Below are 27,695 nucleotides of genomic sequence, written 5' to 3'. Positions count from 1 at the left end.
CTTGCTCCTTTTGGCAATAACATGTTCCTCATTCCTGTCTGGGATCTTACCAGAATCTCCTTTAATGTCCACATTCCTACCAACAGTCTCTAGGCTTCTTCTAACTCGTGCCCAGAACTCTTCCAGTCTCTACCCTCACCGGCTCCCAAAGCCACGCCCACATTTTAGGTGAGTTTGTTTCATTAGCACCCCACTTCAGAGTACCAAAATCTGCATTAGTGTGCAAGGGCTGCTGTCGCAAGATAGCATAGACTGGTGGCTTCAACAACAGAAATGTATTTATTTTTCATTCTTCTGGAGGCTGGAAGTCCAAAATCAAGGTGCCAGCAGGGTTGTATTCTCGAGACCTCTCTCCTGGGCTTATAGCTGGTTGCCTCTCCCTGTGTCCTCACATAGCATTTTCCTGGGTGTTCCTCTTCTTCTAAGGGCACTAGCTCTATTGGATTAGGGCCCCACCCTTATGACCAAATTTAATCTTAATTACCTCCTTATAGGCCCTATTTCCAAATATAATCATGTTGGTGGTTAGGGGTTCACCATATGACTGTTGAAGGAAAGCAATCAGTTCACAACAGGGTTCAAGTGACTTTTTAAAAAAAAATCTATATGGCTATCCAATGGACTCAGCACCATTGATTGAAAAGATAAATCTGCCTGGCCAGTGTGGCTCACTGCTTGAGCATTGACCCATGCACCAAGAGATCATCAGTTCGATTCCTGGCCCGGGTACATGCCCATGTTGCGGGCCCAGTCCCCAATGGGGAGCATGTAGGAGGTTCTCTCTCATCGATGTTTCTATCTCCCTCCCTCTCCCTTCCTCTCTCTCTAAAATCAATTAAGAAGAAAAAAACCATTTTAAAATAAATAAATAAAAAGAAAAGATAAATCTTTCTCTACTGCATTGCAGTTCAGCCATTGCTATTAAATAGGTGAACATGTATGTGTAAGTTTGTTCTTGACATCTCTATTATATTCCAAGGGTCATTTTGTCTATTCCTGCATTATACCACCTTGCCTCTATTACAGGTGTTGATACATGGTAGAATAAGACCTCAGCTTTGTTCTTCTAGATTACTTGGTTTATTTTTGACTCTTTTTATTTTCATAAGAAAAATCAGTAATTTTTGTAAAAGTATTGGCTTGAATTTTTTCCATAGGTCTTTTAAAATGTCTATCATTCAGTGTAGAAGTCTTACACATTTTTTAGATTTAATTCTAATAATTTGATGTTCTTTGATGCTATTGTAAAATATATCTTTATGTATTTTTCATTGTTATAAAATATTTTTGTTAGGGTTATCACTCCAGGTTAGCAGTTACTTCCTTTCAGCACCTAAAATGCTATTATCTTCTTGATGATGCCATTTTATTTTTCAAAAGTCAGCATCAGGCCTACTGTTGCTCCTTTGGAGGTAATGTCATATTTTATGTGACTGCTTTTCAGAGTTTTGTCTTTGTTTTTCAATGGTTTTTACTATGTAAGCCAGTCTTCAAAGCTGTCTCATTAATGAATCATGCCTCCTTGTATTTCTGCCCTTAATATATCTCTCCTCTTTAATATAGGATAGTCCTCTGATTCATTTGACCAACAGAGTATATCATCTCTGAACTGTGTGACTTCTGAGGATCATACATAAGTCTTGCTGCTTACCTGGCACCTTGGAACACTTACTCTTGATATGTTCCCTTTGAGAAGCTTCCTGTTAAGAGGTGCAGCATCTCTGAGACCACCATGTTCTAAGAGAATCAAGCCATGAGGAGATGCCCTGGACGATCCTGGAGGATGTTTCCATTAGAGAGGAGGTGGAGAAGGGAAAGGGAGAGAATGGAGGGGAGCAGAGAGAGAGAGAGAGAGAGAATGAATGGGAATGCATCTGTGATGCAGGTGTACGAGTGAACAAACCTTTGGAAATCTAGCCTAGTCAAGCTTTCAGGTGACTACAACCCTGAATGCAACTGTGAGAGAAACCCCAAGCATGAACTATGAAGCTGAAGTTAATCAATCCACAGAGCTATGGGATCTAAGAATAAGATTTTTTAAGACATCAAGTTCTGGGGTTGTTAGTTACACAGTAATAGATAAACAAAACAGAAAATGATACCTAGAAGTAGGATATGGTTGAAACAAAACCTCAAGACATGTGGCATCAGCTTTGGAGCCAGGAGGCAAGAGGAGGCTGAGATTGTCAATGAAACTGGAGAGGCAGGGAGGAGGCTGTTATTAGAGGCTAGAAGAAACGTAATCCATGTTATGTAGGAGGAGAAAATTTAGAATAACATTTGCCTGAGGTAACATGAACAATAAAAATTGTACCTAATGAAAAAGTGAACCCGTGTAAGGAGATTTCCAGAAAGAATGTCAAAAGTGCTAATTGGTTCTTTTCAGCCATGTATGATAAAGTATTACACAAGAAAGAGAAAAAGAGAGAGGTGCTAAAGATGAACTTTTACAATTTTATGCAGAGATTAGAGAAAATATAAAAGATCCAGGACTTACTGAGTGTAAAACTAGAACTATGTTATTCCCAGCCTTTCTGTATTGTAAAGGCTCTCCATATAAGACCTGACCTCAGGATAAAGATGATCTCAAGGGTACTACTGCAAGACACATTGTTTAGATTTCAGAAAGATTTAAGAGTATGCTTTACAGACCCTTAGAATGAGACAAAAAAATTTTTTTTGAGAATCCTTAGCACCCTGACTTTCAGCACAAGGTAGTCTGGGGCCTATATCAGAAAGATTTCTCAGTGAAGATTTTTTCTAATGGAGTGAATCCCACTACTGTTCATAGAAAGCCCACAGATCTTTAAGACAATTGTACTTACGGAACATTGTAAGCTTGGACTAAAAGGGATGGAGTTAGTTTACAATAAAAAGAGCCTTCGGATCCCTAATCTTATATGTCAGGAAACATGAACTATTTTGAACTAACAACCAAGAAGGAGGAGATAAAATTCCAGAGGTGGTACCCAGAACCTTAGAAAAGAATTCCCAGAACTGAGCCCTAATCAAGGAACCCGAAACATGTGTCCAAATAGATTTCAGAATTGCTTTGAACCAGTGACTGCTTTGTGACTCTTGTCTCTTACATTCTCCACCCTGACACTCTGGTCCCCACGTTTTTTGGTTAATCCTCACCCAAGGATATTTTTCCCAATGATTTTTGGAGAGAGTGGAAGGGATGGAGGAGGGGGGTAGGAGGGGAGAGAGAGAGAGAGAGAGAGAGAGAGAGAGAGAGAGAGAAACATTGATGTGTGAGAGACACTTAGAGTGTTTGCCTCCCACATGTGCCCCGGCCAGGGTCGGGAATTGAACCTGCAACCCTTTCATGCATGGGCCAGTGCTCTAACCACTGGACAACACTGGCCAGGGCTGACCCCCACTTTTTTTTAAAATTAATTAATTTATATTTGTTACAAATGTTTCTCCTTTTCCTCCCACTGATTCTCCCTTCCCCCCTGCCCTGTCCCCAGCTTTGTTGTCCATGTCCATTGTTCATGCACACATGCATATAAGTTCTGTGGTTTATCTCTCCCCGCTACCCCCTCTTGTGGGGATTGTCATTCTGTATCCCACTTCCACATCTTTGGGACTACCCCATTCCTCAGACTGTTATGTTCATTATATTCCACAAATAAGTGAGATCATATGATACTTGCCTTTCCCTGTTCGGCTTGTTTCGGTTACCATAATACTCTCCAGGTCCCTCCATGTAGTCTTAAAGGATAAGAAATGTTTCTTTCTTACAGCTGCATAGTACTTCATTGTGTATATGTACCACAGCTTTTTTATTCATTTATCTACTGATGTACATTTGGGCTGTTTCCAGATCTTAGCTATTGTAAATAGTGCTGCTATGAACATGGGGGTACAAATATTCTTTCTGATGGGTGTTTCAGGCTTCTTAGGGTATGTTCCTAGAAGTGGGATCACTGGGTCATATGGCAGTTTAATTTTTAATTTTCTGAGGTAACACCATATTGTTTTCCATAGTGGCTGCACCAGTCTGCATTCTCACCAGCAGTATACTAGAGTCCCCTTTTCTCCACACCCTTGTTTGATGATTTGTTGATGGTGGCCATTCTGACAGGTGTGAGGTGATAACTCATTGTTGTTTTATTTTTATTTATTTACTTTTTTAATCCTCACCCGAGGACATTTTTTCCATTTTTTGTTCAGATAGAGTGGGAGGGGGAGAGAGAGAGAGAGAGAGAGAGAGAGAGAGAGAGAGAGAGAGAGAGAGAAACATTGACGTGAAAGGGACACATCGAGTGGCTGCCACCCCCACAACCCAACCAGGGCCAGGGACAAACTGCAACTGAGGTACGTGCCCTTAGTGGGAACCGAACCCAGGTCTCTCTGGACCGCCGGCCGACGCTCTAACTGCTGAACCAAACCAGCCAGGGTCCTCGTTGTTTTAATTTGCATCTCTCTGATGATTAGTGATGTTGAGCATTTCTTATGTCTCTTAGCCATTTGTATGTACTGTTTGGAGAGATGTCAACTTACACCATACACAAGAATAAAAGACTTAAATGTGGATAAAAGAATTAAATGTGAATTATGAATCCATAAAAATCCTAGAAGAAAATGTAGGCAACAAAATTTCAGACATCATATGCAGCAGAATTTTCACTGATACATCACCTAAGGCAACAGAAACAAAAGAAAATGAACACATGGGACTACATCAAACTCAAAAGTTTCTGCACAGCAAAAGAAACACCACCAAAATGGAAAGGCAACCCACTCTATGGGAGAGCATAATTTCCAACAATACATCAGATAAGGGGTTAATTTAAAAAATATAGATAGTGCCCATACAACTCAACAAAAGGAAGGCAAAGGACCCAATTAAAAAATGGACAGAGGAACTAAATAGACACCTCTCCAAACAGTACATACAAATGGCTCCCACTTTTGAATGATACTCTCCATCACAGTTATAATAACCTGTTATTACATTGTATGTTGAGGGTATGTGGTGCAGATAATTTGTATCTTTAGTTCACAGGTCTCCAGATTGAAAGAAGCTATATTCAAGGGGTTGCATAGGAAGATTTGCACTTCACAAACCTTATCTACATCTGGGCCTGATTTTAATACTGCTTAGCATGAGAAATATTTTATGGGGAACAGGGCACAAAATGTTGGCTTACTCCCCTTTACTTGTCTATTGTCCAAGATCTTATTGTGGCTGTTTCAATTGTTTTGATGCCTTTTATTCATTTGCCTTTTATTCATTTTATCATTGCCCTCAGTAGCAACTGGGTTCTGATGCAAGCTATTCTGTCATATTCTAAGAAGTCCAATTCTTTCATGAGGATGCTTTTTGAGACCATTTTTCACTTGCACAGTGCTATCTTTTAAAGGATCCACAGAAGAATTTCTCTCTAGCCATGATTTCAAGAAGGTTGTTTCTTCAAATCAGCTAGTACATTTCTTTCAAATAGACAAAATGAACTATGCAATTGATTATGTTCTCATTTTTCTATTTCTGTTTTATTTCTAACAAAATTACGACATTTTATTAGAAACATGTTTTTTTGTGGGTTTTTTTTTTGGTGAGGAGGTTGAGAAATTCTCATATGTGGCCTTTTTTATTTATTTGCTCACTATACTTTATGTATAATCTTTACAAATTGATTTGGGAATAAGGTAGAATGTGAATTAAGAAATAAAAATAAATTTTAGATTTGGAAGTCAATAAGAAGCTTTTTTACAGGTTAACCAGCATGTCAAAGTTAATGTTTACATAAACGTGAGAAATCTTTTAAATAGAATGAGGGTAACATTGGTCAAATCCTTTGATGGATGACCTACACTACTTCTTAAGTGTGAACTATTCATCCATGGGAGGTGAATAAACCTTTATTTTCAGTTAATAAATCACTTCTTCCCAGATACCTAAAGACTTCACCGATGGCCTGGAAAATGGCATTTAAATATGAGGAACAGATACTTAACTCACTGACAGAAGGAAGGTGTAGGCTACCTCTAGTAGTCAACTGTTGAGGTGTTTGATAACCAGGCTGTGCTAGTCAAATACAATCAACTATAGTGTACACAGAGTGAGAACAGGGTGTTGTTTAAGTCAGTTTATTTGTCTAATAGTCTATGCCTAGTAGCTTACAAAGCCAGTTAATTTCTCAATCTCATCAATGGAATCTTTATATAAAATATCAAAATATTCCAGCAATAATTCTCCTCAGGCCTCCATTCCTTTTTTCTTCTTCATCTCTTCATTTACTTTGCTGATCATGTATCATTCTGTTACTTATTGCAAATAAACAAGTCAGCAACCACAGTACTTCCATTGTTGAGTTACCAGCAGGGGCAATGAAGAAATATTGGACAGTATGGCAGAGCACCAATCAATCGGAACAGCTGCCTGATCAATCAGAGCAGGGCCAGCCATGACCAGCAAGACAAGGCTGTACTGGGCAGAGGCGCTGAATAGCAACTCTGGTCATGGCCAGTTTTTTGTGTTTGTTTGTTTGTTTTCAGAGAAAAAGTAAGAACAGAAGAAGGTAAAACTCACTTCTCTTACTCCTATGGTCTGATGCCTACTAGATCATATTATCATGGAACAGATTACATTTTCCTTTGTCTTAAAATGTTTATTTTATTTTATTTTTCTATTGCAAGATGTTTAAAACAGAAACTGCCATAGGTAAAGGCTTTCTTAGTACCGTTTATTTCCTTTCCAGTTACAAAAGAATTTAGAAGGAAAACATTTCGTAGTATCTCTCTCCTCGTTTTTTTTTTTTTTTTTTTTTTTAAGAAAGTCCCCAGAGTAAAGAGACAGTGGGTGACTTTTGAGTACAAGGAATAGGAGCAGGAGATAATTTGGTGTTTTTCTTTATCATGGAAATAGAAACAAAGTATGTCGTTTTATTAATAAAATGAATACGGCCGTCATGATGTAGAAAATACTTTTTATTTAATGAGATAATTTGTCTGAGGAAAATTGAAAACATTGAAAGGAATAAAGACGAGTTGCATGATATTGTGTAAGATGGTGGTTAGGTGAATGAGGGGCGTGGGGACTGGCTGGTATGGAGCAGACTTAGGAGTTGACGGCTGAGAGAAAAGTTAGATGCATTCCGTCCTGTCCTCTCCAATTTTACATAAAGAAATGAAGGCCCAGAGAGGTTCAGGGGCTTGCTCAGGATCACACACCTAGTTATATACTGAGAAAAAAAAAGAGTAGAAAGAATACCTAGCTCCTGAACCAGTGGACGTGGTTTAGATTGCATGTACACGGTACCATTGCACATTCAAAAAGAAAAAGTACTTGGGAAGATTGTGTCTGCTCTCGCTGCGGCCTTCCCGCTGCCCCTGCTCCTGGCCGGACCCATTCTGTGAGGACCTGTCTCCCTCGCGTGCTCCTGGCCCTCACCTAGGCCCTCACCGCCCTCGTGTGAGCTAAGTTGTCTGATAACCAGCAGACAAGCAACTGGAATTTGGGAAGTGGTTTTTATTTCCTCTCCTCGCCTCTTTATTTTTTGAAAATTTGAGTTGGAGGGAGCAGAACAGGCAGGATTCCAGGAAAACAGCCTGTGTCCTGGTCATACTCTACTGGAAGCGCTGGCTCAAGGCTACCTGTTGAATTCAGTTTGTGTTGATGGTTTTTCTTCCCGGATCCACAAGATCACAACAGGTGTGTCTGGACCCCCTGGACACACGCACTTTCCCTCATTTCTGCGGTCAGACTTCTCTCTGCCTTCCTCTGGTCTTGTCATTGCCAAGTCAGCTTCGGGACACCACAGATGTCTTTGTGGCATCTTCAGACTTTAAAATATGTGCGTGGGCTGTGGTCTAGCTCCTTCCTGCTTCGCATGAGGATAAATGCATCCCTCAGCGCCGAGTCCTAGGCACAGCTCCGGAAAGAGCCTGCCCACAAAAGAAATGTGCTGTATTGGACAGGCTCCCACGGCCGTATTATTATCATTGAATGTATTTTTTTTCTTTTTACCTTTTGTCCTCCTTCACTTATTTCTCCTATCCCCCACGCCCTGCTTCTGGCAACCACCAATCTGTCCTTTATATCTGTAAACTTGTTTCTTAATTTTTTTTTCAGGTTCCACATGTAAAAGAGATTATGTAGTATTTACCTTCTGCTGTCTGACTTATTTCACTTAGCACAATGCCCTTGAGGTCTATCCCTGTTGTTGCAAATAGCAAGATTTTAGTCTCTTTTTGGCTGAATAATATATATGTCTCACAATTTTCTAATATATTTGTTCATCAATGGACACCTAGGTTGCTTACATTTCTTAGCTATTGTAAATAATGCTACAGTGAACATGGGGGTACATATATCTTTTGGAGTTAGTGTTTTCATTTTCTTTGGATTAACAACCTGAAGTGGAATTGAATTATTAGATCATAGGGTAGTTCTATTTTTAACATTTTGAGGAGCTTCCATACCGATTTCCATAGTGGCTGCACCCATTTACAAGTGCACTTTTCTCCACATCCTCACCAACACTTGTTATTTCTTCTCTCTCTTTTTTTTTTTTTTTAATTTTTTTCCCCCTTTATTGACTTTAGAGAAAGGAGAAGTGAGAGAAAGAGAGAGAGAGAAACATCGATGAGAGAGAACATTGAGTGGCTGCCCCTTGCATGCCCCCCACTGGGGATTGGGCCCACAACCTGGGCATGTGTCCTGAACAGGAATCGAATTGGCGACCTTTTGGTGCATGGGTCGATGCTCAACCACTATGCCACACTGGCTGGATTCTTATCTTTTGGATAATAGTCATTCTAACAGGAATGAGATGGTAACCCATGGTGGTTTTGATATGCATTTCCCTGATGATTGATGCTGCTGAACATTATTGCACACATCTGTTGTGGATCTCTAGATCTTCTTTGAAACAATGTTTATTCAAACCTTCCAGCCATTTTTTTTTTTTTAAAGGTTAGTTTTATTATTATTTTTTTAATCCTCATCCGAGGACATTTTTCCATTTTTTTGTACAGACAGAGTGGGAGGGAGAGAGAGGAAGAGAGAGAGAGGGAAACATCGATGTGAAAGGGACACATCGAGTGGTTGCCACCCGCACAACCAACCAGGGCCGGGGACAAACTGCAACCGAGGTACATGCCCTTAGCGGGAACCGAACCTGGGCCTCTCCGGACCGCAGGTGGACGCTCTAACCGCTGAGCCAAACCGGCCAGGGCCCAGCCATTTTTTAATAAGATTTTTTGTTGCTGTTTTGTTTCACTAGTGAGTTGTATTAGTTCTCTGTATATTTTGGATATTAGCCCCTTATCAGACATGATTTGCACATATTTCCTCCCTTTTGGTAGTTACTTTTCATTTTGTTAATAGCTTTTTGGTATTTTGTTTGTTTGTTTGTTTGGTTTGTTTTTGCTATGCATAAGATATTTGATATGATGTAGTACCACTTACTTATTTTTGCTTTTAGGTTCAAAATATCACCAAGACCTATGTCATGGAGTTACCACCTATGTTTTCTTCTAGGTGTTTTATGGTTTGGGGTCTTAAATTTAGATCTTTAATCCATTTGAGTTAGTTATGTGTATGGTGTAAGATAATAGTTGAATTTCATTATTTTGCATATGGTTTTGCAGTTTACCCAACACCATTTATTGAAGAGACTATCTTTTCCCCATTGTACATTCCTGGTTCTTTTGTTGTAAATTAATTGACCATAAATGTGTAGATTTATTTCTGGGCTCTTTATTCTGTTTTAATATGTGTCTGCTTTTATGTCATTACCATACTGTTTCAATTATGATAGCTATATAATATACTTTAAAACCAGGGCATATGATGCCTTCAACTTTGATCTTCTTTCTAAAGATTGCTTTGGCTATTTGTATTTTTTCTGTGTGTGTGTATGATTTCATACAAATTATAGGATTATTTGTTTGAAATATGCTTTGGAGTTTTGATGGAGATTCCATTGAATCTGTAGATTGATTTGGGTAATACAGAAATTTTAACAATATTGATTCCTCCAATCCATGAACATGGAATTTCTTTCTATTTACTTGTGCTTTAACCTAATTTCATTAATGTCTTGTAGTTTTCAATATACAGGTCTTTCACCTCCTTAATTAAATTTATTCCTAGGCATTTTATTCTTTTTTATGCAATTATAAATGGGATTGTTTTCTTAATTTCTCTTTCTGATTGTTTAGTAGTGAATAGAAATGCAAAATATTTTTGTATATTAATTTTGTATTCTGAAATTTTACTGAATTCATTGATTAGTTCTAACAGTTATTTTTTTAAATCTTCATCTGAGGATAATTTTTCCATTGATTTTTAGAGAGAGTGGAAGGGAGGGAGAGAGAGAGAGAGAGAGAGAGAGAGAGAGAGAGAGAGAAACATAGATGTGAGAGAAACACATAGCACATGAATTGGTTGCTTACTGCATGCACCCCAACCAGGGCCAGGATTGAACCTACGACCCAGGCATGTGCCCTTGACCAGGAATCAGACCTGAAACCCTCAGTGCACAGGCCAATGCTCTGACACCAGCCAGGGTCTAACAGTTTCTTGATGGAGTCTTTAGGGTTTTCTCTATATAATATCATGTTATCTGAAAATAGGAACACTTATTTCTTATATTTCACTTTGGATGATTTTTATTTCTTTTTCTTTTCTAATTTCTCTAGCTAGGAATTTCAGTACTATAGTAAATAAAAGTGATGAGTGTGGGCATCCTTGTCTCGTTCTCGATCTTAGGGGAAAGGTTTTCAGGCTTTCACTGTTGAGGATAGTAACTGTAGGCTTGCCGTATATTGCCTTTTCAAAGGTTGAGATATGTTCCCTCTACACCCACTTTGTTGAGAATTTTTATCAAAATTGTATGTTGAATTTGGTCAAATATTTTTTTTCTGTGTCTATTGAGACGATAATATGGTTTTTATCTTTCATTTTGTTAATGTAGTGAACCATCCTTACATTCTTGGAATACATCCCAGTTGATCATGGCGTATAATTCTTTTAATGGATGGTAGAATTCAGTTTGCTAATATTTTGTTGAGGATTTTTGCATCTGTGTTCGTCAGGGATGTTGTCTTGTGATTTTCTTTTCTTGTAGCCTCCTTGTTTGATTTTGGTATCAGGACAACAATAGCCTTGTAAAATGAGTTTGAAAACTGAATAAGTCTGGCCTCCAGCTTTCAACCTAGTGGGAGAATAGCCACATAAAAACAACTGAGGATCTAATTGGAAAGTGCAGTGTATGTACTGAGTGCAAGGGAGCAGAGTAGGGAGAGTGATTTATTCTGCCTGAAGGGCTTTGGGGAGGGCTGATAATATAGGGTGGAGGGAAGGGTTAATGGAGAAGCTGCCAAATGAGGTAAAGCTTAATGCATGAGAGGGGTATTACTGCCTGGGGAGAAAAGAGAAAATTACTCTAGTAAAAAGACCTAAAAGCATGTGAGCACAAGGCTTCAGGCACCTGGGACATGAGTTATCCACAAGATGCTGAGGAGGAGGTGGGGAAATGAACCTGCCATGGGAATGTCCGAGGCTTCACCCACTACCGAGTACAGTGGAGTCATGTTAACATTTGACATCTTGATTCTGAGGGCTTTTCACTGCTATCTAGTCTTTTGGGATACCTCATGCCCAAAGTCTCTCCCAGGTATTTCTGGGGATCCATCTGCACCAGATATGTGTCTCACCTAGACTGAGGATCATTTGCTTCCATTCTTCTGCTCTGGTGTCTTTATCTAAGTTGCTTGAGCTTGCCGCTGCCAACTGTGCCCTGCACCAGAACATTCTCTGCTCAGCCAGGCACCTCAGCTGGTGGCCACCCTCAGCTCTCTGTGCCGAATCTGTCCTCTTATCTGTGATTGGGAATGAGGATCAGTCAGACTCTCACCTCTATTCCATTTTATGTGTGGGTGCATGGGTGCATGTGTGTGTATGAGAGAGAGAGAGAGAGAGAGGGCTCTGTCCTTGAGGCTGCCTTTCTCCAGATGCCCCCCCCCCCCCAAACACTCTTAGCTTACATTCTAAGCCCTTCTCTCATCAGGCTCATAGTATCCATGAAACCTAGAGGGGAAGCATTTGCATCCCAATCTTTCCTCTGACGTTATGTCTTCCACTATTATGCAGACACCATTATTAACACACAATTTTCTTCCCCTTTCTTTTGTCAATTAAAAAAACAGCAACACCTGAATACATATCAATTAATAAAAATATATACTCGGTCAGAGGGTGTCTTCCCTGTTTCATTGCATCTGATGTTCAATTTGGTCCAGCCAGCAGCTTTCAAAGGCCTTTCACTGTCTAGGTGGGCAGTCTCTGGCATTGGAAAGATATTCAAGATCTGTTTATTGAACTGAATCTCTTGTAGGGAAGGAGGCTAAGGGTGAATTTATTTGTTGGTTAGTGGGTGAATGGTATGGTCAGATCCGAGTTTGAGAGGACACTGTGGTGTTAGAAGAAAAGAGTCATGACAGGAAGACCAAATTGGAAGCTGGAGCAACCATCAGGGTGGAGAGTGATAGGGGCTTGAGCCAGACAGGGATGCTATGGATGAAGTGATGAGGACAGAATGGAAAAGTAAAGGGGGCAGGAGAAGATGAGACCATTGAAATGTGGTTAAATGTGGGAAAGCACAGAATAGATGATGACTCTGAGGTTTGTCTTGGGAGAATTGAATAGATGGTGATGAGATGAGCATCACTGACCCATTTTACAAGGAGGTTAAGTGATTTGCCCATGATCAGTGAACATACTGATGGCAGGATTATGTGTCCTTATTGTGCTTAAAACTCCAAACCAGAATAGTTTCTAATTCATTACCCTCGTGGCCTTTTTCTATTACATAAAAACTGCTACGCACAGAACATACTGAAATAATTTTCTAAAATGTCATTAAAATTAAGAAGATACTTAAAAGGACATATGAGAAGCCACATTCAACAAGTCCAGAAATAAATTAGAGATGAGAAAATATTAAAATACCTGACCTGCGTGGGTATCTGCATAATATTTAAAATGATCTCATCCATTTAGTTCTAGTGTTTGGTGTTCTAATCTGAAATATGAAAAATGTTCCCATGGAGAGGCAGGCGTGATGAAGGAAGATATCTTAATATACAGTGAAATATAAATTAAAAAGCTCTCTAAAGCTATTAGTAAAAGTACTGAAATACATTAGCAGGTGCATAGGTTCAACTTCAGATGAATGTTCGTTGAAATCGGATTCATCATCAAAATTAATCTGAGAGGCGTCAAATCTGTGCTGGGTTAAAGAGGTGACAAATGGGAAGATTTCATTGAAGTTCAAAATTGTAAAGGGATCAGAATTAATAACCCTTTGTCATGGGTAACCTGAGCATACAGGAGTTTAAGAAATTCACATCTTGGAAAAAAATCCCTGAAATATTGCTGTTGAAAGGAGTAGTCTGGTCATCAGTTAGATTGATTTGATTTCATAAATAATTTCAAATTGGCCACTGATAACCATAAAGATATGTTTCTGCAACTTTCATGTTGGCGGAGTTTATGTATTTTAACAGCTTGGTCAAATCATTCTCTTAGAGTGGGGTAGGTAGAGTATTTCTCCCATGTATTTAATTCAGAGCTTCTTGGAGGTGATGCAGTTTGGATGTACCAGTCTTGAAGGTCAGTGGCTTCTGTTATGGACTCTTCATTCAGATGGACTGACATCGTGAAAGTGAGCGTAAAGAGAAGGTGGAGGTGGCGGACACTGCAACACTCCAAATCTCTCTCTCTCTCCAAATACCGACAATAACATTTTTTTCTTAGTCAGAAATCATATATCTTGGCCAATTTGCTGGAAAGTTTCCATGTTTCAAGTGATTAGTTCAGGGTTACCTATTAATGGGACGTGTGTGCAGTCTACATCATCATCTCAGTGGTTAGGCAGACAGACCCTGGCACGTGGCTTGGTTACACATGGGTAGCAGTGGGATCTTTTGAGCTGGATTTGCTACACTTTTCTGTGAAAAATGAAGCTGCAGCTGATATTTGAGCCTTTGCCTCGTGGCTTCACAGGATGAGTGACTGCCACAGTTGGTGGTTGCTTAAGGGTTAGCAGCCCTGGGATTGACATTTTACCCCTGAAATGGAACCTCTGAAGAGTTGGATAGCTGTAGGAAGACTTAACAATCTCAAGTCTTCAATGTAACATCCAGCCCATCTCCTGTGAGAACCTGAGTCTGCTAGGAATGGCTTTGGCTGCAGTGCCAGAGTGTGTTCTAGAATCACTTGGTGTGTGGATTTTTCGTTTCATTCCCCATCCTCAAGAGCCTTCTTCTAAATATTGTAGGAAGAAAGAAAGAAAGAGAAAAAGAGAGAGAAAGAGAGAGAGGTAAAAAGGAAGGAAGGAAGGAAGGAAGGACGGAAGGAAGGAAGGAAGGAAGGAAGGAAGGAAGGAAGGAAGGAAGGAGAGAGAAAGTGAAAGAGAGAAAGAGAGGAAGAAAGAAAGAGAAAGAAAGGAAGGAAGGAAAGAAAGAAAAAAAGAAAGAAAGGAAAAAGAAATCAGGCCAAAATAAGTTTTAATTTCTTGCTCACCTTCCTTCCTTACTCTTCCCATACTTTCTACCATTTATGCTTTTGAGAATCTAATAGATATCTGTTTTATTATATTTGCAAAGTAAAATTCTTGATTCTCCTTCCATTGACCTGTTAGTTGTCCCCATCTCAATAATGGAACTACCATCTTCTTAGTTATTGAAGCCAAAAATCTAGATGTTATCTTGGAGTCCAATCCCCCTGCCCACTTGGTGCAAAACTCTCTCTCTGGCCTGCAGGTCGATGCTCTAACCACTGAGCAAAACCGGTCAGGGCAAAACTCTCTAGAGTTATCTGTCTGTGCTTATTCTCACCTTCCACCATACAACCTGCCACCCCTGTCTAGAATTGCTCAGTCTGTGCCCTGGGCCTTAAACACTCTCCTATTGGAAGTTGGATGTTGAGCTGTCACTTGGCTCCCGATTTTTTTTCTCACTAGGACAAACCTTTCCCCAGTTCTGGGTCTGCAATACATTTCCCTGCATTGTTCAGGCATGCCCATCACCTGGCACCCGGCCAGTCCTACCAGTATAACTGCCCCCTCCCTGTGGGAAGGAAATAGGGTCTTTGCCTGTAGCACGAGAAGGGTGTGAGCAGTCGCTAGCCCTGTGTTAGCCATCAGGGGGAGCCTCTGGCTGATGGAGTCTGCCACACACTACAGATGCTGGTTTTGCTGTATCTCTTCTCCTGTCTATGAGTAAAGCATTGTTCCAACCTCCTATGTTGAGTCTTTCATGGCAATTTGGAACTCATAGAAGATGTAGTGAGCCAAGGCTTGTGGGCTCCTACTTGTGGTGTTGGCATCATAATCTTTGCCATCCTTTAAGCAATGGGAATCCTCACTGGGGATTCATGGCTCGATCTTCCCTCTCTACACATCCACTGTTAACTCTGCTGTACTCAGTTTCCCCAAGAACTTTGTGTGATTGGTGTTCTTTTGTTAATCAAATATTACTTCCTCCAGGAGGCATTCTCCAGCACCCAATCAACCATACAACTGAAGTTATCTAACTGAAAGTACTCACACACTCTCTGTTAGTACAGTGTATTGTTGTTGTTGTTGTTTTTTTTTGGGGGGGGGTATTTTTGCTTCCTCACAAAAAGCTTCATGAGAGCAGAGATCTTATTCTTCATCCCTGTCATAACCCCAATGCCTGGACTAGAGCCCAGCTCAGAGTAAATACCCATTACAGTATCTATTAAAGGAGGAAATCATGACTTCTGCTTATAGTAAGCCTTCAGTTCTTATATTATAGTGTTTGAATATGGTAGTGTTCATCTGTGATGGTGTTTGAACAATTACCTTTCAATTACTTTAAGTTGTGGCAATAATGGAGATTGCCCACTTGAATCTCCAGTCAAGAAAGAACTTGCCAATGGGAAAATGGTGACAGAGTGAATGGAAGCTACACAGATCATCTCCCAGGACCAAACTGGAATTACCACAAAAATAAAGACAAATCGTCAGGAAAAGGCAACCGAAAAGCAGCTTGGAGGCCCACATAACCAGGGACACTGACTCAATCCTGGTAGGCTTGCGAAGATGCGAGAAGGGGCCGGGAGCCCAAGGTCCCCAGCGGTCTGGGTTGAGAACTGGGGCCTGGGCTGTCTGCTGTGGCCAGAGCTGGGAGCTGCAGCGGCCTCAACTGGGAGCTGTGCCCTCGCTGGGAGCTGCGGAGGCCTTGGCTGGGAGCGACGCCCATGGGTTACACTGCCAAGCGGCTCCATAGCACAGAACGGGGACAGAGGCTAAAATAGCAGCAGCCACTCACCTTAGGCTCTGGCAGAGGAAGGGCAGAATGGACTGGAACTGTGTGGGGACACTCGGGATTTGGAGGACGCTCAGAGCTTTTGCTGAGTTGCAGCCACACAGGACTGTGGTCATCTTACTCCTTTCCAGGGCCCTGGGGAGAGGCAGCAGCCCCTCCCTCAGATATTCAACCCCACCTGGTGGCCATTGAAATGCTAATTGAGGCCCATTAACCACCGGCATCTGCCCCACCCTCAGGAAATTCTCTTACACTGAGCACCTGAGGGAGTTTTACTTTCAACTCAGAAACCAAGGTTCTTTAGGTGACCGCTATTAATAGCCTCCAGGCAAAAAGCTAGAGGATAACTACCATTCCTTGGGCTAGCAACTCTAACCAGGAAATTAAGACTTGACAATGGTGTTTAACTTGGGTCCTCCCTGCCTCATCCAAACTCAGGAGAGGGAGCCACAAACAGCAGAACACCAACACCCGCAGGGAAAATTTGGCAGGCTCCAAAGCCCACTGTGATAGCCGAAATGGTGAAACACAGAAACAAAAGCCAAATGAAAGAAGAAGAGACCTCTACCGAAGATGAGATATATGAAGTGCAGTTAAGCAAGTTAACAGAACTAGAATTTAGAGCCATGATCTTGAGGAAGCTGAACAGCATGTGTAAGGACATAAACACCATGAGTAAAGACATAGAAATGTTGAAAATCAACCAGTTGGAAATGAAAAACCACCAAGAAGAAATGAAGAATTACATATCAGAAATAAAAAACACATTGGAAAGTCTAAATAGTAGAGTAGAAAAAGCTGAGGACTGGATCAGTAAATTAGAAGATAGGGTAGAAAAAATCAACCAATCAAAAAACCAAAAAAAAAAAAAATTAATTAAAAAGCAAGAAAGCAGCTTAAGTGAACTGTGGGAAAACTGGAAACATAATACCATTAGCATCATAGGAGTCCCCGAAGAAGAAGAAAATGAGCAAGTGTTACAAAATATATTTGAAGAAATAGTGACAGAAAACTCCCGTAATTTGGTGAAGGAAGAAGGCATTCAAGTTCAAGAAGCACAGAGAGCCCCAAGTATAAGAACCCAAACAGGCCCACACCAAGACACATAGTAATCAAACTGCCAAAACTTAAAGACAAAGAGAGAATCCTAAAAAGAGCAAGAGATAAGCAACAGGTTACCTACAAAGGAAACCCCATAAGGCTCTTAGCTGACTTCTCAACAGAAACACTACAGGCCAAAAGGGAATGGCATGAAGTAATCAAGGTCATGAAAAACAAGGATCTGAATCCAAGACTACTCTACCCAGCAAGGCTGTCATTCAAAATAGGTCAAATAAAGAGCTTCCCAGACAAAAAAGGCTAAGGGAATACATTAGCACCAAACCAGCACTGCAAGAAATGTAAAAAGACTGCTGTAATCAGCAGGAGAAATAGGAAGAAAAATATAACCACACTAAACAAAAATGGCAATAAATAAGTACATATCAATAATCACCTTAAATGTAAATGGATTGAATGATCCCATAAAAAGACACAGAGTAGCTGATTGGATAAGAAAGCATGACTCATCTATATGTTGTTTACAAGAGACCCACCTCTCAACAAAAGACTCACATAGGTTGAAAGTGAAGGGATGGAAAAAAATTTCCAAGCAAACGAAAAGGGAAAAAAAAGCTGGGGTAGCAATACTCATATCTGATAAAATAGATTTCAAAGTGAAGGCCATAACTAAAGACAAAGAAGGCCACTGCATAATATTGAATGGATCTATCCAACAGGAAGATATAACATTGATAAACATATATGCACCCAATATAAGAGCACCAAAATCTATTAAAAATCTTCTGGAGGACTTCAAAGGAGAAATCGATAGCAATACAATCATATCAGGGGACCTTAACACTCCGCTGACATCACTGGATAGATCCTCTAGACAAAAAATTAGCAAGGAAATAGAGACTCTAAATGAAGCACTAGATCAAATGGATTTAATAGATATCCACAGAGAATTACACCCCAAAACTACAGAATTCACATTCTTCTCAATTGCACATGGGACATTCTCAAAGATAGACCACATGTTAAGGCATAAACTAAGTCTCTACAACTTAAAGAAGATTGAAATCATATCAAGCATCTTCTCAGATCACAATGGCATGAAACTAGAAATCAATTGCTACAAGAACATGCAAAGACATTTGAACACACGGAAACTAAGTAGCATGTTATTAAACAATGAATGGGTTACTGAGGAGATCAAAGAAGAAATTAAAAACTTCATGGAAGTTTTTAACAATGAAAATGAATACACAACACAAAATCTACGGGATGCAGTGAAAGCAGTTCTGAGAGGGAAGTTCATAGCACTACAGGCCTACCTCAAAAAACAAGAAATATCTCTAATAGACTAACTTCACAACTTAAAGAACTAGAGAGCAAACAACAAGAAAACCCCAGAGCAAGTAGAAGGAAGGAAATAGTAAAGATCAGAGCAGAAATAAACCACATAGAGTCCAAAAGAAAAATGCAAAGGATCAATGAAACAAAGAGCTGGTTTTTCGAAAGGATAAGCAAGATTGATGGACCCTTAGCTAGACTCACCAAGAAACAAAGAGAGAGAACCCAAATACACAAAAACAGAAATGAAAGAGGAGAAGTAACAACTGACACCACAGAAATACAAAAGATCGTTAATAACTACTATAAACAATTTTATGGCAACAAATTCAACAATCTAAGCAAAATGGACACATTTCTAGAAACGCATAGTCTCCCAAAGCTGGACTAGGAAGAGATAGAAAACTTGAACAAACCAATGACAACTAAGAAAATTGAAGAGGTAATCAAGACTCTCCCAGCAAACAAAAGCCCAGGCCCAGATGGCTTCATGGGGGAGTTTTACCTCACATTCAAAGAAGAACTAACACCCATTCTCCTCAAATTATTTCAAAAAATTCAAGAAGAAGGAAGACTTCCAAACTTGTTTTATGAAGCCAGCATAATTCTAATTCCAAAACCAGAAAAAGACAAAGAAAGAAAACTACAGGCCAATATCCCTGATCAACATAGATGCCAAAATCCTGAACAAAATACTAGCAAATCGGATCCAGCAATACACCAAAAAAATTCTTTACCATGACCAAGTGGGATTCATCCCAGGGATGCAAGGCCGGTACAATGAAATCAATAAACGTGATACACCACATTAATAAAATGAAGAATAAAAACCACATGATCATAGCAATAGATGCTGAAAAAGCCTTTGACATAATTCAACATCCATTTCTGATAAAAACACTCAGCAATGTGGGAATAGAGGGATCATATCTTGACCTAATAAAGGCCATAAATGAAAGACCTACAGCCAACATCATACTCCATGGGCAAAAACTAAAAGCACTTCCATTAAGATCAGGAACAAGGCAAGGATGCCCACTTTCGCCACTCTTATTTTACATAGTACTGGAAATCTTAGCCACAGCAATTAGACATGAAGAAAAAATAAAAGGGATCCAAATTGGAAAGGAGAAAGTGAAACCGTCATTATTCGTAGATGACATGACACTATATATAGAAAACCCCAGAGACCCCATCAAAAATTTACTAGACTTAATAAATGAATTTGGAAAAGTAGCAGGATACAAAATTAACATCAAGAAATCGATGGCATTCTTATACACTAATGATGAACTCACAGAAAGAGAAACTAAGAAAACAATCCCATTTACCATTGCAGCAAAAAAAATCAAGATATCTAGGAATAAACTTAACCATAGAAATACAGGACCTATTCGCAGAAAACTACAGGTCACTGAAAAAAGAAATAGAGTAAGATATAAAAAAAGTGGAAGCACATACCCTGTTCATGGATTGGAAGAATTAACATCATTAAAATGTCCATATTACCCAAAGCAATCTATACATTCAATGCAATCTCCATCAAAATACCAATGGCATACTTCACAGAATGAGAACACATACTTCAAAAGTTCATATGGAACCAAAAAAGACTAGAATAACCACAGAAATCTTGAAAAAGAAGAACAAAGTTGGAGGGATCACATTACCAGATTTCAGGTTATACTACAAAGCCACTGTAATTAAAACAGCCTGGTACTGGCACAAGAACAGGCATATAGACCAGTGGAACAGAACAGAGAACCCAGAAATGAACCCAAGGCAATATGCTCAATTAATATTTGACAAAGGGGGCAAGAGCATACAGTGGAGTAAAGACAGCCTCTTTAATAAATGGTCTTGGGAGAATTGGACAGCTACATGCAGAAAAATGAAACTAGACCATCAACTTATACCCTATACAAGAATAAACTCGAAATGGATAAAAGACTTAAATGTGACTCATGAATCCATAAAAATCCTAGAAGAAACTGTAGGCAACAAAATTTCAGACATCATACGCAGCAGAATTTTCACTGATACATCACCTAAGGAGAAACAAAGGAGAAAATGAACACATGGGACTACATCAAACTCAAAAGCTTCTGCACAGTGAAAGATACCATCATCAAAACGGAAAGACTTCCCACTTTATGGGAGAGCATAATTACCAATGATATATCAGATAAGAGGTTAATTTCCAATATATATAGAGTGCTTATACAACTCAGAAAAAGGAAGACAAAGAACCCAATTAAAAAATGGGCAGAGGAACTAAATAGACACCTCTCTCCAAACAGGACATACAAATGGCTAAGAGGCATATGAAGAAATGCTCATCATCACTAATCATCAGAGAGATGCAAATTAAAACAACAATGAAGTATCATCTCACACCTGTCAGAATGCCACCATGAACAAATCATCAAACAACAAGTGTTGGTGAGGGTGTGGAGAAAAGGGGACTCTAGTACACTGCTGGTGGGAATGCAGACTGGTGCAGCCACTATGGAAAACAATATAGTGTTACCTCAAAAATTTAAAAATTGAACTTCCATTTGACCCAGTGATCCCACTTCTAGGAATATACCCTAAGAAGCCTGAAACACCAATCAGAATGAATATCTGTACCCCCATGTTTGTAGCAGCACTATTTACAATAACTCATATCTGGAAACAGTCCACATGTCCATCAGTAGACAAATGGATAAGAAAGCAGTGGTACATATACACAATGGAGTACTATGCAGCTGTAAGAAAGAAACATCTCTTATTCTTTGAGACTACCTGGAGGGACCTAGAAAGTATTATCCCAAGCGAAACAAGCCAAACAGAGAAAGACAAGTATCATATGATCTCACTTATTTGTGGAATATAATGAACATAACAGTCTGAGGAATGGGGTAGTCCCAGAGATGTAGAAGTGGGGTACAGACTGACAATCCCCAGAAGAAGGGGTGATGGGGGAGAGATAAACCACAGAACTTATATGCATGTATGCATGAACAATGAACATAGACAACGAAGCTGGGGAGAGGGAGGGAGGAAGGGGGAGGAGGGATTAGTGGGGGAAAAAGGAGAAACATCTGTAACAAAAGTATATTAATTAATTGAAAAAAGAAAGAAAGAAAGAAAGAAAGAAAGAAAGAAAGAAAGAAAGAAAGAAAGAAAGAAAGAAAGAACGAACGAACTTGCCCTTCATCTGCAAGGGATACAATGAGCTGATGGGGTTCCATTGTTAGTGCTATCAGGGTCCCCCTCAGTTTGGGAAAGTGAGGCCAACTCTTCCTGGGAAGCCCCCAACCAAGGACTGACTACAGTGGGAGTACCAGAGCTAATTCTCCCTAATGTAAGTCATCTCTACCTGGAAATGTCCCTTCAGCAGGAAATTCTTGTTTTGGAGTTTCTTTGGCCCAGACTTTGCCAGAACTGCACCATGGTCTGAGGCTCTCCCTGCCCTAATCTGCTTCCTCTGCCTTTAGTCTTTCACAGGTGCAATTCCCCAGCTAACCCTCTTGCAAACCTAATTTGTCCCATTGTCTGGCCTCCCAGAGGTTCCAAACTCTTGTTGGAATTCTTTCTAAATGTTAACGGGGGCCACTGTGTCATTTTAGTAAATAACAGGAAAAAGTTACTTGAAATATTTTCATTGGTTAAAGATCTCAAACTCTTCTATTCTTCATTGTGGACTTTAGGGATTGTTTTTCAGAGACGCTTTCAACCAGGAAGAGGTTTACTTCAGGCATCATTTCATCAAGAATACTACTTAGCAGCTTGGTTTATTAGGGCCCACAGGACTTTTGTACAGCTGTGATTTCAGATTTTTTTTTTAGTTAACTAATAAAAGCAGGAATGGAGGAGAACACCAAACTAATAAAAGTAAGAATGGAGAAAAACACTAAACATTTATTGAGAACCTGCTCTGTGCCAGACTGTGTTAAAAACTATTGACCAGATCTCACTGTTATCACAATAACTTTGAAGGTGGGTAAAGACATCTTCGTTTTTATAGAGGAAGAAATAGAATTTTCTGTAGATTTAGTAGCAAACTGTCTTACATTATATAAGCACTGATGTTAGAACTCAGACTTTGGATTTCCTGACTCCAAAGCCCTTATCTTGTTAAACTCACCATCGGCCTCCATCTGGGAGGACTCTTTCAGTTCAGGATCTAATAATGGTGGCAAAGGGACCAGAGGAGAACGGATAAACCTGCATTTCAGAGTAAACTACAGCTCATGGCCACAGTCTGAGCAAGCATACATAATATAGCAAACTGGATATTACCCATAGTATGGCTTTGTGTTAATTTCAATCCTTTTCACTGACAAGTGGAACTCTTCGCCAGTGGCTAGGAGAACTGTGGTAGGTTTTGGTCCTGCTCAGATCCTCTTTGTTTTAGTTTTTGTCTTGGTTCAGAGGAGGGTACTATGGGTTGGCCTACTCTACACCTGCTCCAACCTCCTTCTAGATGTGCCTTCTTGCCCTGAGGAGGATGAAACCTTAACGATCACATTTTCCAGACTCCCTTGCAGCTGGGGCTCTGCACATGCTGAGGTTCAACTAACTAGGTGCACACATATGAGTGAAATATGTGAGTGTGTTTTATTTAGAACTGGTCCATTTCATCGTCACAGATCATGGTGGAGGCGTGGTGGTCATGGAGCAAGTGGAGGGGTGGGAGCTGCCTTGGTGGCCCTGTTCCAGGCTGTGATTTTTGAGAGTAACTCTTAAAAGCTCAGCCCAGGATCATCTGTTTATCTGTTTCTCCAGCTTTTCAATTCTGAGAGTTATATGTTTACAATATTAAATGTATTTTTGTTTAAACGTACTGGATATGTAGTGCAATCAAGACATTTAATCAATGCAGTTCATAATTCTAGGCCTGTTTTTAGAGGAATGGAAAGTTCCTTTTATAAAAAGAGCTAATTTACAAATTTCAGAAAAATCTCAGTTTATTTTTTTGGTGGCTGCACAAAATTGCCACTCCAACTATGAGTTTCCATGAACCATGTTGCTATAACTCGTGCCATTTTGCTGTTTAGCTTTTTTATTGCACAGATTCATCAGTAATGTTGAACTTGCAGGACTTGACTTTTCTATAGGTTGCGCACTGCAAAATTCCAGTTGAAGATGTTTATTGTTAAAAATGTTCTACCCTCCCCCCCTTGGCTGTTTCCCTAATTTGAGCCTCAGAACTGGTAGAGAATTTAAAGGCTGCATTTGATGTAACTTAAAGGGTTGTGTCTGGAAACATACCCCTCCTCTTGGGCAGAAGTTATAGAATGCTGATGCTTTTTGTGTCCCTTCTCAATCCCTATCCCCAGTCCCCCCAGCATCTTTTTCTCTTAGTCCTGTGATACCACTCTGGTTACAATTTCATCATTTCAGGCTCACTTTATTAGGGCTACCAAGTGTATAGTTTTGTAGAGTGTAAGTTTTTGTGAACTCACACTGTAATACAACACACTATAACATAACTTGTACACTCAGAAAGACTTTGTAAACTGCAAGATATTATGTAAATGATGGCTTTTCTTGTTGGCTTAATTCCTAACTACTAAGGTATCACAGGGATTCCTCAGGGCCTTCATGGAGGGGTCAGAGATGCCCACCTCTACGCACTAATCCTTTACAACATCTCTCATAGTTGATTTTCTAACCTTTGTTTGAATATATCCAGTGATGGAGAGCTCATTACTTTACAAGGTAGCTCATTCTACTTTAGAACAGTTTGTTTTGTTGTTCTTGTTTCATACTTATTTTGGTCAAGAGAGAAGAAATTCCAGGTAACTGATCCACTGTTGGGTTCTGGTTAATTAAGGCTTTACTCTGTAAATATGTTTTAATCATTCTAGGAATTTTGGTGATTCATGTCCCTATTTCATACCCTTTCTGAGTAGAGATAAAGATAGGCATATTGTCCTACCACTTTGATTTAGAGATCTTAATAATGAGATCTAAAATGACCATGAATTGACACTGGGTTACCAAGGGCAACTCAACAGACAATATTGAGGTTCATGAGTTGGGGAACTTGTTATAATCCAGTAATTCTCCATCCGCTAGAAGAAGGAACCTCTCCTGGGTTCCTTGAACCTGAGTTGTTTTTGCAAAAATTCTTGAAGAGGAAGGTATGCATCAGCCATGACCACAAGGGTATTGACCATGAGCTTAACTAATCAGGAGATGCCAGACGGGGCAATGAGACATTCAAGGCTAAGGTCTAGTAAATGTTAAGAAATATAAAATAAATAACTTGTGCAGTTACTAACTGCTGATATCTGCTTCTGTACACGTAGGTAGCTTGCTTGCTCTACTAAACTCTTGAGTAACCCCTGTCCTATATCAGCAACCCTTCCCCTGAGCTCGGGGCTGCAGTTCTCCTCTGTGTAGGTTTGCTGCAGTCCCTGCACAGGTAATAAAGCTCCTAATATTCAAAATTACTTGATGTCTGAGTGAGGATGACTCTCCTGGGTTACAACAGAACTGACATAGTGACAGATGCCTATGTGGGGGACCTACTTTGGTCTAAGCCCTTTTTATATTTTTTAAATAATTCTTACAAAAATTATCTTAGGTACAATTATCTTAAAGCCCAAATTTGTTAAGAAATTTCATAGCTAGTAAGTAGTGCAGTTGGGATTTTAATCCTAGTCTGCCTAAAATGGGTTCTTTCCTCTGCTCTAGTAGATAATCTCCAGGCCTTCAACTCTGGCCACTACCACCATTTATTATTGTACTTCTAGAGTAATACACATAGCCCTGCAATCAATAATGTCTACTTAATAATTTCTTATTCTGGCCTCAGTTTGCTTATCTGCAAAATGGGGATGATAATCATAGCTCCCTAGCAAGTTATGAGGAATAAAGAAGCAATTTCAAATCATGCACTCAGTGTCTTACTGGCACGTAGTTAGCATGGGATATATGATAACTTTCGAATGCATTGTGATTTTGTGCCATGCTCTTCCCCAAGTAAATTAGGGAACACAAGGGCATTCACACATGCATGGCTGAATGAAGAACTCACGAAGAAATGTATATGTGAGGGGTGAGGAACCTTTTTCTGCCAAGGGCCATTTGGATATTTATAACATCATTCAAGCGCCATACAAAATTATCCACCTAAAAATTAGCCTGCTATATTTAGTCAGGCTAATTTGGTGGGGCATGTGATGTTCGCTGGTATTGATCTCACAGGCTTTATGTGGCCCATGGGCCGGACATTCCCCACCCCTGCATGTTAAAACGCCTTAAATCTCTTTGATGCCTAGAAGATTGCTGATGAATTAGATTTAAAGCCTGGGGCAGGGCTTGGGCATAGGTCTAGGGGAGGTGGAAGTGGAGGTCTAGGGGAGGTGGAAGAGGAGGTCTAGGGGAAAAGTCTAGTTGCTTCCAGGCCCGGGAGGACCCTGGATCATGCACACACCCTGCATACCAGTACCCTGGACCTGTGGGTGTCAGAGAGGAAGACAGCCCACTTGATAGGCACACCAGGCCAGTTCAAAGGCATCTCCAAGCACTGGTTTTATCCACTTTCTATTCATGACCCTCTGATTCAGGAAACAAATCCATTAAGCCAAATAGGATTAAGCTGCCAAGCCCAGCTCGGGGTTCCGCTGTTGGGCAGCCTTCTTCCTGCTGGTGCTGATGGACTGTTCTGCAGCATCCTGACCCCTGGTTGCCCCACCGCCAGGCAAGCGCAAGGCCCAGGGCAGCAGAACACCGCACACTTCTCTGATGTATCACAATTTCCCAGACAACCGTGCTAAGTACCTTTCCACGGATCTGCTCTGAAAACTTGCAGTGTGTTCAATAGCCCTCAAAATTTTTCATTTGGAACCTGTGGTGAGGTGGTATGGTCGTGATTATCCTGAGCTGTGGCAGAATAAATATAGTCACCTCAGGAGATTTTATTTTTCCTTGGAAGTGTATAGAATGCAAAAGAGTTTGGGCTCTTTCAGCTCCATTTGTACCTCAATTTAGCACCAAGAAGGAACAGGAAGAGAAGTGGCGAGGACAACACAGGCACTAAATGGCCTCAGAGCGGACTCCCCACATGGCTGAGAAGCAGGCCCCCGCCTTACTGAGAAGGACACTTTGCATTTACAAAGCAGTGGCCCGCCCAGGCATTCTGAGGGCTGTGCACACACATCATCCCATGAGCACTGCTGGTGGTGCCGGGTGGGGCATGGAAGGCATCTCTGGGTCATCCTCAGTAGGACACCAACATCCCCCACTTACCTCTGCTGAGTGGGGCTTTGGAGCCCAGATCCTGGAAAGAAGCACTAATTATTTACCCAGAATACAATCCGGAAGTTCACCCAGATGTAAAATGCCTCGTGTTACCATCAAGAGCACCACTTCCTCAGTCCCAGCTTTGCATGTGGGGAACAGGTGGAAATGAGATGGGTGGGGGGCAGCTGGCTCTCAGGACTGGTTCCTTGGCTGCCCCTCATCCCCCTTCGCTGGAATGCACGGCAGCACGTCTCTTTCAGGTGACAGGGAAGCAGAATTGATGATGGACTCATTCTCCCTGAGAGACCACACTGCACTCCATAAGGCTCAGCCAGGTAACACCCGACAGAGAAGGCTTGGGTGACGGTGGGCTGAGCGCTGATGGGCAGGCAGGGATTATTTCACAGGAGTCCAGGAGCAGGCTGAGTTTCTGGAGGTTCCTCTCAGGAAAGCGCAGTTCTCTCTTCTTTACTCGGGTGCCAGAAATGGGTTCCTTAATCTCAGGAACTGCTTTGTCCTTTGGAAGGCACCCTAGTTGCTTTATCACAGAGGACAGAGGCAACTTCACCCACTGGGTGGTTATATATTTTGGATTGCTTTTACTGGGGGTCAGGGAGTATGACATACACCAACCTATTTCACTCCGCTCTGGGACAGGCATTAGACCCTCAGTGGTTATAACGTCTCCACAGTCCTCCATCCTCGTCCTCTCTAGCTGAATTTCTGGATGCTCTCTCCATTCAGGG

Source organism: Molossus molossus, unplaced genomic scaffold (assembly GCF_014108415.1).
Source record: "Molossus molossus isolate mMolMol1 unplaced genomic scaffold, mMolMol1.p scaffold_m16_p_9, whole genome shotgun sequence".
NCBI classification, from domain to species: domain Eukaryota; kingdom Metazoa; phylum Chordata; class Mammalia; order Chiroptera; family Molossidae; genus Molossus; species Molossus molossus.
This window is presented reverse-complemented; position numbering follows the sequence as displayed.